Source organism: Setaria italica, chromosome IV (genome assembly GCF_000263155.2).
Source record: "Setaria italica strain Yugu1 chromosome IV, Setaria_italica_v2.0, whole genome shotgun sequence".
Lineage (NCBI taxonomy): Eukaryota > Viridiplantae > Streptophyta > Magnoliopsida > Poales > Poaceae > Setaria > Setaria italica.
Window position 1 is genome coordinate 33,154,299 of NC_028453.1, and position 14,414 is coordinate 33,168,712.

Consider the following 14,414-nt stretch of genomic DNA (forward strand, 5'->3'; position numbering starts at 1 on the left):
GCGGCGCTCGACGGGTCGGTGCGGCGAGCGGTGGGCGCAGGGGCAGCACGGCGAGCCGGGGCGAGGGGCGGCGACGGGTGTTTTCTTTTTCCTTGAATCGAACCGGTATGTGTGTAATGAGTGGCAATGGTGGGTAAATACCCACCAACTCCACGAGGAGGTCTGTAAAGGGGGTTTTTGGAGCACCCCTTGAGGTACTCCACAAAAAACGTGGATCTACCCCCTGCTCCACCTTTTTCCTGGAGCCGGAGTTGTTGGAGCTAGACGCGTTTGGCTGCGAAATTTTCGGAGTTGGTGGAGTGGAGCAATTTTTCGTGGAGTGGAGTGCTCCCAAACACCCCCTGAATATAATGGGCCTTTTAGCCTAAATATATTTTTTATTTGTAACGTCAAAAATAGGAAAAAGTCTAAATTAATATAGCGAAAGTCCAAATAACCCATAAACTATATTTTGGTTCAATTTACCCCCTAAATTATGTTATTTCGTTCAACCTACTTCTAATATAATTTGTCATTTTTGTTTTCTCTATACACAAATTGAATTTTAATTTGAGACTTTGCAGGGTGGTAATGGACATCATAATCTATATTAAAAATATTTTATGAATTTTTTATTATTAGTTTTTTTTATATATTTTTGTATCTTAAGGATACATTTTATTATTAAATATCCTACCTATCAAAATAATGATAAAGAAATCATGATATATTTTTTTAACGTGTCTTGTGATGTCGGCTACCAGCGAAATTTGAACTTAAGCCTCAACTTGTGCATGGATAAATAAAAAGACAAAATATGTTAAGGGTAAATTGAACCATATGACATAGTTTAGAAAGTAAACTGAACCAAAACATAGTTTAGGGGGTTATCTGGACTTCCATTATACTTGAGGGGAGTAATTTGGACTTTTTATAAAATGGAACAATGTTGATACTACAAATTAGAAGAAAGGCAAAACGAAATTAGTGGATTATCTATAATAAAAACAATATTCCATGCGTACTCTATTGACAGCAATGCATGTTTCAGTGCTTGAAAAGACTGCTAACAAATCAAGTAACAGTACACAGATCAAGTGATTTACTCACTGATCGGACTATCGGAGCATACTATGAAGGACGACTTGTCTTGCTGATCCTAGCGTTGGAGCGGACGATCGCTGCGCTGGTCGTTGGAGTCTAGCGTAGCGCGACGGCGGCAGACGGACAAGAGGAACCCATTAGCTGATCCCTAATCACCATTACGTGACAACCTTCCTCTGGGCTGTGAGCACAAACGCAACACATAACGTTCCTTAAATATATAGGGATCTGGGCTCCCACCGGCATGGCCCCCCTCCCGCCTAGGTCCCGAACCGGGCCTATACGCCCCTCCACCACCGACGCCTAACATGGTGCCCGAGTCCGTTGTCGCACTCCTCGACTCCGGCAACCTGCTGTTCCTCGACGACTCCGGCACAGTGTTGTGGGAGAGCTTCTCGTACCCAACGGACACGCTAGCTCCTGCTGAGTCAGTCCTTGGCTCCCAACACCCGGGCCGATGGGAAGCTCTTCTCCAAGCGCGCGGACGCGGACCACCAGCCGCTTCAGCCTGGCAGTCCAGAACAATGCCTATTGGACCTCCTCACCGGAAACAACGCCGACAATGCTTATTGGGCCTCGCAGTCCAACAGCCCCAATGTCAGCAACACGACGGTTACCTTCGACGACCAGGGCCGCCTCAACTACACACTCTACGACGGCACCGTCCACAGCTTGATTTCGCCCGTGGTGAGAACCACCATCGTCAGCGAGCACTTCCAGTTCGCTAGGATGGACCCCGACGGCATAGTACGTGCCTACGCCAGCCCGAAGAACGGCGGCGGCAACATGTCTTGGATTGTATCGGGCACGTTCCCAAGCGACGACTGCAGAAAGAGGACATCCAAACTGCAGGGCATGTTCGCCCCGGGGTCTTACTGCGTCGAGACAACGGACAGGCTCAACTGCGCCTGCCCGAACATGTACAGTCACACCAACGCGCAGCACAAGGACAGCGGATGCACGCCGGAGTTCGAGCCGTAGAGCTGCGACGGCGGGGAGAACAGCAGCTCCGAGGATCGAGTTCACTCTCGTGGAGCTCCGGAACACCACCTGGGAGACCTCGATATACTGCAACAAGTTCCCATCGGTCACGGAGGAGCAGTGCCGAGACTATTGCCTCAGCGACTGCTTCTGCGGCGCGGTGCCGCCGCGCTCTTTATCGACGTGTCCGATTGCGCGGAGGTCGCGGCGCTCATGAACGGACGTCAGGCAAACACTGTCACGACAAAGGCGCTGATCATGGTGCGGGTAAGGGATCCTGCGGCAAAAAGGAGGAAATCCGCAATGACCTACAACTACAAGGTCGTCACCGCCTGCCTGGCTTTTCTCTTGGTGGTCACCATCGGCAGCCTCCTTGCATGGCGTTATTAATAATTACACCAACAGGAACAGGACCAGGAACAGAGCAAGGCAGCAGCTATTGATCTTTGGGACGCCCAAGTCGTCTAGCAGGATGTTGTCGGGCTTGATGTCGCAATGGATGACAGGTGCGCTGCAGCCATCGTGGAGATACTCGAGTCCTCGGGGAATGGCTAATGCGGCCTCGGCGCGCCAGCGCCATGGGGGCCGCACGTCGGGGTTGAAGAGGAAGCTGCGGAGGGACCCACCCGGCATGAACTCGAATACCAGCATCCGGTGTTTATCTTCTTTGCAGTAGTCGATCATGCGGACCAGGTTCCGGTGGTGGATCTGTCCAATGGACTGCACCTCGTTTGTGAACTCCTGCTCGCTGTACTCGTTTGAGGCAACGAGCCTCTTCACCGCGATGAGATGCAGCTGCGCGCGACCTCACCTTTCCTTCGTAGACTTCACCAAAGCTTCCTTTACCAGCAGCTCCTTGAAGCCATCGGTGGCCATGTAAAGCTCCTTCCAGGTGAACGCTCTCACACTCGAGCTCAACGCCTGCTGGCTAACTTTGTTCCTGGTGAGGTTATACAGTGCCACAAGGCTGCCAACGGTGATCATTAAGAGAGACGCCAAGCAACTGACCACGATCATGTATGGACGTGGTATCTTTCTCATCATCCTTGACGATGCTCTCTCCGTGTGAGAAGTATTCCCCTTACGTACCTTGACCAGTGCTGTTGTCGTGACGTCTCTTCCCTGCCGTCCATACGCGAGCGCCCCCACCTTCGCGCAATCAGATCCACCAATCATCAGCGCGGCGGCGCAGAAGCAGTCGCTGAGGCAGTAATCCCGGCACTGCTGCTCCGTGACCGCTGGGAACTTCTTGTATATCGAGATCTCTCAGGTGGTGTTGGGCATCTGATCTCTGCGAGTGAGAACTCGTCGGAGCTCTTGTCGCCGGAGACCCCATCGCAGCTCTGTGGTTCGAACGCCGGCGTGCCGCCGCTGTCGCTGTGCTGCGCGTCGATGTAAGTGTACCCGCTCGGGCATAGGCATCGGAGCCGTTCTTTGGCCTCCACGCAGTAAGACCCAGGGCGGGCCACACATGCCTTGCATCCTCGCCGTCTTCATCTTGCAGCCCCCTTCACTGGGGAATGTGCCCGGCACCGTCCAAGACGTGTTCTCGCCGCCATTTTTAGGGGGGACGTAGGTTCGGACAATGCCGTCGGGTTCCATTCTAGCGAACTGGAAGTAATCAAGTAATCGCTGCTGGCAGTGCTGGAGCTTACCACGGGAGAAATCAAGGTGTTGACGGCGCCGTTGTAAAGTGTGTAGCTGAGACTGCCTTGGTCGTCGAAGGTGATCGTCGTGTTGCCATTTGGGGTGTTGGTGCCCGTAGCCCAGTAGGTGTTTTCCAATATGTCACCGGTGAAGAGGTCGATGCATGCAGAGGACGACGTTGCCGTCGTTCTGGGCTGCCAGGCTGAACCGGCCGGTGGTGAACTCCGCGTCCGCGCGCTTGGAGAAGAGAAACCCCTTCAAAGACTGGCCTCGCAGGAGCGTGTCCGTCGGGTACCCGAAGCTTTCCCAGAGCACATCATTGCCCCCATCGCTGAGGAACTGAACGTTGCCCGAGTCCCTTAGCACGAGGACGGACCCACGCTGCATGCTGGTAGTCGGGGCCCTCCACAGCTCTCTGCTGCCGTCGGCGAGCGTGAGCTGGCCGTCGACCGGGATGCTGAGGACGGACCGCACCGTGGCGTTGGGCGTCACGCCCATCGTAGACTCCTTTGCGAACCACACCACGGACTGTCGCTGCGGCCGGGAGTCGTCGTCGCCGCTGAAGCGGAACCATGTGGCGAGGTGGAACTTGGTCGGGTCGGAGTCGTGGGCGCGGAAGCCGAAGGCGAAGCTCCCAGATGGGCTAGTGATGTAGCCGGGCGGCTTCAGGGTGCCTCCCGCCGTCAGGTTCATTCGGGCCGCCGCCGCCGGCAGCAGACGAGCTTGTTGCACCAGAACGGTGATCAAGAGGGCCAGGCGGAGGAGAGCAAGCGCCGGCATGATGGCAGCAGCTTCGTTGCTACGGCGCCGAGAGCAAGCAGAAGAGTGTTGCTGCATTGCCGTGTACTACTACGTGTGTCTTTCTTAATTAAGTTGCTCGGGGTTTGGGAAAAAAAATGGTTTCTGGGCCCTGGCACGATTAGTCGCCGGTGGGCCAATGCGGGTTTCCGACCCAGTCAATTAGTCCGGCCGAGTCTTCGCTCGGACGATCTGAGCGGCAGATGGTCAGAATGGTCGCCCGGCACTTGCCCGATTTGACCCAGCACTAGTAGGCCCGATAGCATATTCGTGCCGGGCTGAGCTGGCATTGCGTACCGAACTACCAGTCCAGGCTCGACACTATAGTCTTTTTATCGTGCCGGGCCCACGATGGCACAGTAGTGCCTACCGTGTCAGTGCCGGACCAGGCACTATAGGCTAGCCACCACTTAACCAAAACTTCAAGTTAAGGAGATGCAAAATTTTTCATCAAAGTCATAGAATTCACATCATAGCATAACTTAGACCACAATCACAACTCAAAGAAGAGAGAAACAATTTCAAAAGTTTGAGCTGGTGCAATGACTGCCTCATTAAAAACCTATCTAGGTAAAATTCACACCTCATGAGAAACCCTAGATAGGAAAAAAAAGTGTAGCCTAGCTCAATCAAATAAACATTAAGGTAGTTCAAAGTTATTCTGAATCACTAGGAACATCTAGTTACAAATTAGCAAAACTATCTTCAAATTCCTGATCCTCCACTAGGTTCTAAATTCTTGCTTCTGCAGCCTCCCAGTTCTTGACGCAAGAGATCATCTCCACCAACTCAGAGCTCAATTGACGCAGCCTCACCTCGATGATCTTGCCAGATGTACTAAAAGCAGACTCTGATGATACTGTAGAGACAAGCACAATTAGAACATCTTTAGCTAAGATTGACAGAACTGGATAAGTTCGTTTATACTCATACCACCAAATCAAGATGCTAAAGCTATCATCAAAATGGGTGACAGTGTCACTGTGCAAGTAGATAGAGAGTTCAGAGCCAATACCCATACTAGTTGCACTAGTGCTTGCTGCTTGCAGCAAAGCACTTGCAGATGATCTTCTAGACAAAGCGGGAGGCAAAGCGTGAGAAGGGGTGGAGAAAGAAGTACCAAGGAAATCACCAAGTCCAAAAGTAGATACATCAACATCACCACCACTTGAAAAATTTCATCCCAAGCATTTTTTTCTTACTAGAACTGGATGGCGGTGGATGCCGTTGCAATTTAACCGCACCAAACTTGTCATCATACAACTTAAATGCAGTAGAAAGTTCAACTTTTACATCAGTGAAATAAGCAGAATAATCAGTACTAATAACAACCTGAGTACATTTTGAAAACCTTTCAATTTAACTCTAGGGTCCAAGATGAATGCAACAGATTAAAGCATTGAAATATCCCTCCAGTATTTAAGATAGCAATCTTTCATAGGAACAACTACAAGCCTAAGCAATTTATCATTTTCATAATATTTTAGATGCTTAGCAATCAAAATAAGCTGATGCAACATAAGTGGAGATGTAGGATAATAAACACCAGAAAGTGCAACAGTAGAATCATAAAATAGTTCAATGGATGATAATATACTTTCTGCAACAGTCCAGTGATCTTCTATCAAAAGTAAAGGCTCATGTTCACCCCTAGGATAGTTAGTCTTAATGAAAATATTAAATGTCTGCTTCTAAGGGATCAGATACTTAAGCATGAGGTATGTGGAGTTCCACCTGACATCCATGTCCAAACCAAACTTCCTAAGACGAACATTCATAACAAGGCAGAATCTTTTAAATGCAGCAATGCGCTGGTTAGAAGAATTGATGAAAGAATTACAGTTCTATATGCTTTAAGATATTTCTTAATCTCATGCAAGGCAGATTTAATCATAAGATTAATGATATGACAAGCACAACACTGATGAAAAACACTTTACTAATATAAGCAAACAATTTAGGACTCAGTTTCTCAATAGCATTGGTACTAGCAAAGGCATTATCCAAAGTAACAAAAAAACATCTTTGAAATCAAACCATACTCCTCAAGCACAACAGCCACACGTTCAGCAATGTTCTGGCCTTCATCAATGAGCCTAAAACCAATTATCCTCTTCTCTAATTGCTATTCAACATTAACATAATGAGCAACCACACTAAGGTAATCTTCCTTAGCATTACTAGACCAGATATCAGAAGTGGTAGAAATAGTTGAAATAAGCTTAGCACGACAATCATTAAAGTACTTGCTGAAATCTCTAGTGGTGATTTGCGAGACAGTATAGAATCTAGGATTATGAGCAAGCTTAATGTACTCTTCAAATGCAGCAGATTCACCAAAGCATAGAAGAAGATCAAGTCTAGTAATCAAACGACATAGCTGAGTACGATCTACCTCGGAAGTGTAATATCAGTGACGGACACTTTCATCCAAATTAAACTGGAGCAAAGACTGGGAAACACAAAGCTTTGACTTCCTCGCTGGGTATTTCTCAACATGCCGGTTTAGATGGCCAGTGCCAATAGTAGATCGAGCAGCGTATACGGTGACACAATGAATGCACTTGGCAGATACCCTTACCTTTTTACCATTGATGTCCTTGAAGATTTTTTCGAAGTCCTTCTAGCATTCAGAGGTGGTGGAACGGCTCCTCTTGGTGCTGCTGCTCACCATCTCTGAATCAGCAGTAGCAACAGCAGCAGCTTCACCAGCACCGTCATCACCGCCATCAGCGACGTCGATTGGTTTGGCAGCGTTGCCACCGAAGAGCTCTGCCCGCTTTGCCTCTAGGTCACTCAGCATCTGAAGCTTATTGTTGTAGGTGTGCCCTTGGAACTCCTCGTTGTTGTCCATCGCCCATGCTCTGGTCCCTCGATGGACCGCGTTGGCCAACGCCCTACACACAGTGACACAGAGAAGATAAGAAGTGAGATCAAGCAGTGAATAACATAAGCATAGAAACTACAAGATAGATGCATAGAAACATAAGCATGGTAAATAGAAGAAATATCATGATCTCCAAAAGACAGAAGTTTCATAGTACAGATACTAAGGCAGCAGTGATTGCTTCTGAAGCTCAATAACAAGGGTAAGAAATGTAATTCAGTCTGACAAATCAGTGAAGACTAGCAAGTTTCTACTCATCCTTACACATCACATATGAAGCAACTTTTGGAAAGAAATGAATGCACCAGAGCAGCCGGCGAGGTCGATGAACAACGATCTATCAAAGAGATGATGAGAGCGGCCGGAGAGTGGATCTAGTCATATAGATCTAGAGAGGTGTGAGAGGGCGAGAGAGAGGCGGAGAGCGACGGGAGTCGAGGGAGGTGGAGACAGGAGGGAGGAGTGGGCAAGGGAACTGGGAGGCTAGGGTTTCTAGCTGGGGCGGCGGTCGATGCTGGCTTTTGGTCACCGGAGAGGGAGGTGATGAGAGGGTGAGAGAGGTGGAAGAGGACGGGAGAGAGTCAAGGGAGGCGACGACAGGAGAGAATGGGCGGGGCTAGGGTTTCTAGCTGGGGGGTAGCCGACGCCGCCTTATATTAGCCCCTCTAACGGTCGGGAGAGATCTCATCCAACGGTTGGGAGGGGGTAGCGGGGGTTGCCGGTGTCAGGTTAGCCCAAAAATCGTGCCGGGCTCGGGCTGGCCCGGCGTGCCGAGGTTACGACACAGGCACTAGCCTGAGCACAAGGCCGGGCTGGCTCGGGCACTATTGCCCTCGTGCCGGACCATGTTAGGGTTGGGCTTTTTAGGGCCGAGCCTCATGCCACCCAACGGGCCTGGCCCATCTAGCCATATATAATTTGAGCGTCTACTTAATGTATCTCATTCTCGTGCTCATTCTACACGAGGTGGTATACAAGTCCATCCTATATAAGTCATGATAGGATAACTTATTTTCCATGTTTTATTCTTTCTCCTTCATAAATATATGAATTCCAATCAGTTGACATTTCGCACAAAAACCAAGAAATGAAATGATAAGAAATACTAGTTAGATCGCGCGCCTTTACCAAATATCTTGACACGAAGTAATATAGAGATCTATCTGTATAGTGGGCCTAGTCAATATACAGAACCCGCCTATCATAACGCTGGTTAGAGTGATAAAAGATTCTGAGAGGTTGATGATTCTTGGACGTATAGTTAAGCTGACTGCGTGACAGAAGGATTAGTTGCTACAATTTTTTTCGATATAGTAGGCTACGCTGCGTTGGTCCATAAGGTTAGATGAAAATATATACTGAAAGATGATTATAAATTATTTTGCACTAATTTTGTAAATAGTCAATATTTGTATCTTTTATTTGTATTTCAAATTTGATACTTTTGAAGATGTATTGGCGGGTGACTCTTTTTTCCTGTTTATATGGATCGGGGCATAACTTCATTTTATCTTAATTTGTTATATATACCGTGCTACACTGATATTCACTTCCCATGTACACAGAAATTTTTTTTTCTGTTCCTCTCCCCTACTTCCTCGTATGGCAGTCACGCTCTTCTCTCGTTCTCTTTCTTCTCGTAAATCCAGAAATCCGCCTACTGCAGGCAGCAAATGATTTGGCCATTGGTGAGAAAAATGGACTCCGCGTGCTTCCATTGTTCAGATCCCCTATCGTTCTTCTCGATTTGGCTTCCATCGAATCTTGATTTGAACTTTTTATCCCTTCTCGATTTGGTTCAGAGAGGGAAACCGAGGAGGTGGAAGCGGGGTGGTCACCAGCGGCGCGGGAGGAGGTGCATGAGGATGCGACAGCACGGAGCCGAGTCGCAGCGGCGTGAGACGGGATGAAGGAGAGCCGCTCGAAAACTCTCGAAGGGCAAGATTGCTTTTTTTGGTGGCCCCCGCATGTCAGCGTGATCTAACTGAAGCTACAGAACCAGAGGCCCTCATCTTTCGCCGAGGCCAGGAATATAAGAGTATTGACGTTCCTAAACCTGAACAGAGGTAGCACTTAATTATTGGTTTCTGAGAAATGAGATGATGAGGAATAAACACATTTCATTCTACAAAAAAAAAAGTAAAGAGTGAAAAGACGAATCATCTTCTTTCTCAAATCAAACACCCTAGTATATACATGCACATGTGGAAAGGATATGCAGCCGTGCACAATGGCATCACAACTTTATTTGCCGTGCCCAGCTAATCAGCCGTGTGCGTTGTTCCGATGGGGACCTCAGTCTTCTAATTTTCATTCCACCATATCGTATTTGACGATAGGAAAAACGTAACGCTGGGCCACCCGTCTGTACGTTTCGTATTGTTAATGGAGCGAATAACGATGTATTCTTATTTTGGCTGCAACATGCATTGTATCTTTTGGAATAGCATACCGGCCTTAGATTTCTGTAAAGAAAGAAGCCACAATGTCGCAACATCTACCAAGGGTTACAAATCGCATAGGGAGGGAATTAATTGGACATAATTCATCATTTTTTGAGCCAAGTTGAGCCATCTACAGCAACAAATTTCTTGACGGCTGGATTGTGAGGGTGCAGAAGGTTGCTTGGTGTCGAGGATGTAAGAGATGAGTCCAACTATAGCATTGCTCTCTTACAGGAAGAAGGATACTTCAAGAGGGTGTGATACGCACAACGTACTATATGCAAATACTTTTCACGACATTTGATGAGTATTGAAAGACATGGATAAAGAGATCAAACACATGTCACAGCTTAAAAGAGTTCCACAATGGATGTCAAAGTTAGACAACTGAACTGACCAATATTCTGAAACGGAGGAGTACTAATCACTCTAATGCTAATACGAAACGTAAACAGGGGCCCAGTTGCACAAAATCAACAGAAAAATTTGCTTGTGGAACTGCCAAATAGACATGGAAGAAAATGCTCATACTGCCAAACAGATGTCTTCTCTGCTGCTAGAACTTTCATGTGTGAGCGTAATCTGATCCTGTCCCATGCTGATGGCCAGATGACTCCATATTTACATCTACAACCTTAATCCAATCATATTTGGATCAATAACCAAAAAATCTTTTTGATAGCTTGCTTCAACAAAGCAGGTAACAAAATTCTGCCATCATGTGCGGTACTCCCTCCGTCCCAAATTATAGACCGTTTTACCCTCCGTCCCAAATTATAGACCGTTTTAGCTTTTCTAGATGCATATATATTATTATGCATCTAGACATAGGGTATATCTAAGTGTATAATAAAGTCTATGAATTTAATAAAGCCAAAACGACCTATAATTTGGGACGGAGGGAGTACCATATAGGCTGCAATGGAAAAAAAAGGGAATAACTTCCAATTAATTGCCCACAGGAAAATGCAGTAGTAAGCAAGTAGAGAAAATGCATCGTAGAGAAAAATGCAGGTGCAATTCGTGATCGAGGTAGCCGCTAAATTGGGGTATGTAGCCCTAAACTAAACCCGGTTATTGATATCTGATTTACAAAGTTTTGAAACGATGAAGCTTATGCAACTCTGCATAAATAGGTCTCCCATAGTTTAGTCCTCTTGTGCATAAATGAAAAACCACTGGAATTATCGGACAGAACTTCTATATTCCCACAACAGAATGAAGTTGACGATAGAATTGAAGCATTGCTTGCTTTGTAATTGAGCTGAAGAACATGTACTCTTCTTCCAAGTGCAATCCATCAGAAACATGTAACCTACGACTACAGCATGTCAAACAACCGATTGCGTCCTCCAAGTAATTGTGCAACTCTTGACTACAGCATGAAGAACGCTCAGCCATGCCACCTGATCAGGTCTCATCTTGCAGCACAGATATTGGCAAAAACCTTGTTTGAGAACCTTATTTGACTTTCTGCAGCAACCTAAGCATTCCTGGGTACCTTGTTACTCAAGGCATTGCATCGAGCACCTTGAGCGCGGCATTGAGACCAGAACAGTCTGCATACACGTGAAGAATGGCTGATATCTTACCAGCAAGAGCTCAACGTCCAAGAGCATAGTCGCTGGCCTCCACTCGCTACCTACGAATCCCTAACAGAGAGACCGTCTGTCTCCTGGGCGCGTCTCACGCGGCCCATGAGCGCTGCTGGCCCACGAGCGTCGCCGGCTGTTAGATATTCATGCATATATTTCGGTACATTTTAATTCTAGAATTAAGCATGTAAAATATTGTCATGATTATGTTAAGTGATACAATGGTAACATGATATGCAATATGAACCGATGTACCCTAAGACGGGGCCAGTGCCGAAGGCACCGAATGCATCGTTACCATCATACTAATTGTGGGATGGCCTGAGTCGATGTAGTCGTACGAGTTGGTGCAGGTAGATGTTCGCAGTGTAGTCCCTCGAACGGCCTTCTTGAAGTAGCAGGAAGTAGATGTTCAACTGGACGTAGAGGAGGTAGACGCTCAGCCCCCGGGACGTAGATGTTGTAGTCGTTCAGGCCACCAGGAAGTAGATGATGCAGGGAGCGAGCAATCGCATGAAGACGCTCCCCAAAAACCTTATTGCTCGCTATCCTATGCAGGACCTTTAGCGTGCAAGAGTTTCGAAGGCTTGCTCTCGCTAGAACTGTGTGTGCAGCGCTAGTGATGGGAATGCATGGTCGCAATGCAATAGAAAACAGTGAGGGAGAAAGACAGAGATCTCCTAAACAGGAGTACCTTGGAGTGTTAGTGTTTTTCACATGAGAGAGCAAGAGGAGGTGCCTCTCTTATATAGGCTCCAAGAGGTGATCATACTGCGACGGCAGTTAGATGGGAATAATGGTCATCAAGCACCAGTAACTCTCAGCATTTTATTGGTTGTGTTAATTGAGTAAATCAATTCTCATAAATAGCAATAATCACCTCTCCTCAACTTCCCTTGCAAAATTGACCAATTAGTAACTCCTAGCATTTATCATGGACCTTCTAATTCTTATTTGATTAATTGAAATAAATGAGCCCAACCCAATTAATCCAACACTGGCCCATCCCTACGCCGCCACCACCTTCCTCTCCCCGCACACCCCCGCGCCGCCTTCCTCCTCTGGTTCCGGCGGCTCCCACCGCCGCATCCGCTGTCACCACCCTCCACCGTCCTAACCTAGCTGCGCCGGGGAGCTCACCTCCAACCTTCGCCCCGCTCATCCCTAGCCCACCGGCTGTCCAGCCACCAACCCCTGCCGACGACGTCCTCGTCGCCGCGCCGCCCCGCCCCGCAATCCGCCTCCACCGCCAGGCTTCCCTGCAGCCCCTACCCCCTTTCTAAGGTTGGCGGCGATTAGAGCTTCCTCAGCAGCCCCAAACCCAAAGCTCGAAGCCCTAACTCCAGCGGCGGCGGCGGGACGCTAACAGGAGAGGAGGAAGCCGGGGGAGTCGGACGGAGGGAGAGGAGGAAGGCGGGGGATAGGAGGAAGAGAAAGCTGACAGATGGACCCTGCATATGCGACAGATTGTTATCTGTCGCATAGTCGTGGCGTCATCTCCTCCCGTCCCCCACCTCATTCATGGAAGGCCACTCATGTGGAGCTGTGGATGCACCCGACACGGACTGCTCACTCGTGGAGGCAGCCCATCGAGGAGCAAACGAGTAGCAGGAACAGATCACCCCGTTGATGACTCAAACGTGGCGATGCGGGCCGAAGGGAGCTAGAGACCTAGAGTTTTGCCTCCATATTGCGGCTATCACCATCAGGCGCGATGGACCTCTGGGCCGACGATGCCAGCGCCGAGGCACAGATATGGGCTTCCTCCACCGTGTGATTCAGGGAAGCGGGAGGGGCGGGTAGAGGAAACCGGAGGACCTTTGCTCGTGCAGCCCGTGTTCTCCGTCGAATCGCCCTCGCATGGTTTTGCCTCCCCTCCGGTCGGCGATGGCAGTGGCCTCGCTCGGTGCAGTGGGAACTGCATCATGGATGGCGAACGAACATCCAGGACAGCGGCCCTTATCATTGTTGACGAGATCGAGCCCCACGATGCCGCTGAAGTAGAGCGGGGATGCAACGGCAGATGGGGGAAGGTTGGCGGTAAGCCAAGGTACTAAATAGCATTCGTAGCGCCTGCAATAGCGGCCGCTATAGCGGTAGCAGATCCTAGATAGCATGTTTGGACTTAACGGCCGCTATTGTCCGTTATTAACTGCTATTGTGGCCGCTATTGCTAATGTCAAGCCGCTATTCGCTACATTTATGGTTCAAGTGACATATGAATATGAATCAAATGGTAATAATAATGTTTGAATGATTATTTAGGTAATGATGAAGAATTATGGGATGACAAATAATTTTTTCATTCATTAATATGAGAATTTAATGTTAATATATATCCATACATCTTAATTGTATCTATTTATTTGTGATTCTTACCATGAAATGTAATGGCTAACTTAAATAGTTAAAGTAAACTAGATGTTAATATTCATATATGCTCTAAATTTGTGACATTTTTTTGAATTCCGCTATTTGAACTTAGCGTCCGCTATAGCACCTACTATCCACGATCCGCTACACCGGCACTAATCTGCTACCGTACCGTTAAACGCTATTTATGCTATTTAGTACCTTACGGTAAGCCTCTTGGAGGACGCTAGCTCCCGTTTGGTAAAGTTTGGAACAAGCACTGCCGTCTCTAGCAGATCAGACGGCCGAGACTCCAAATGGGAGTATGGGACTCTCTCGAACGGCTACGACATCAGCGTGACATGGAGCACCTAGATGAGCAAAATCCTGCCTGGTTTCGTTCTACAGAGAAAAGGCTAGCCGTAAATTTTTTCCTTTGTTCTTTTTACATGCCTGGTGCTCTACTTAGGCCTGGTTTGATTTCTCCCATTTATTTTTGGCACCCGTCATATCGAATGTTTAGATACTAATTAGAAGTATTAAACGTAGACTATTTACAAAAATCATTACATAAGTGGAGGCTAAACGGCGAGACGAATCTATTAAGCCTAGTTAGTTCATGATTTG

General features: G+C 47.8%; 2 pseudogenes; one reads left to right on the forward strand and one right to left on the reverse strand.

Annotated features, from left to right (window-relative positions):
* LOC105914237 overlaps positions 1–2,454 on the forward strand; it is a 4,019-nt pseudogene extending 1,565 nt beyond the window's left edge.
* A 3-nt stretch (positions 2,455–2,457) lies between these two features.
* On the reverse strand, positions 2,458–4,548 carry LOC101781354 (annotated as a pseudogene).
* Positions 4,549–14,414: the final 9,866 nt, after the last annotated feature.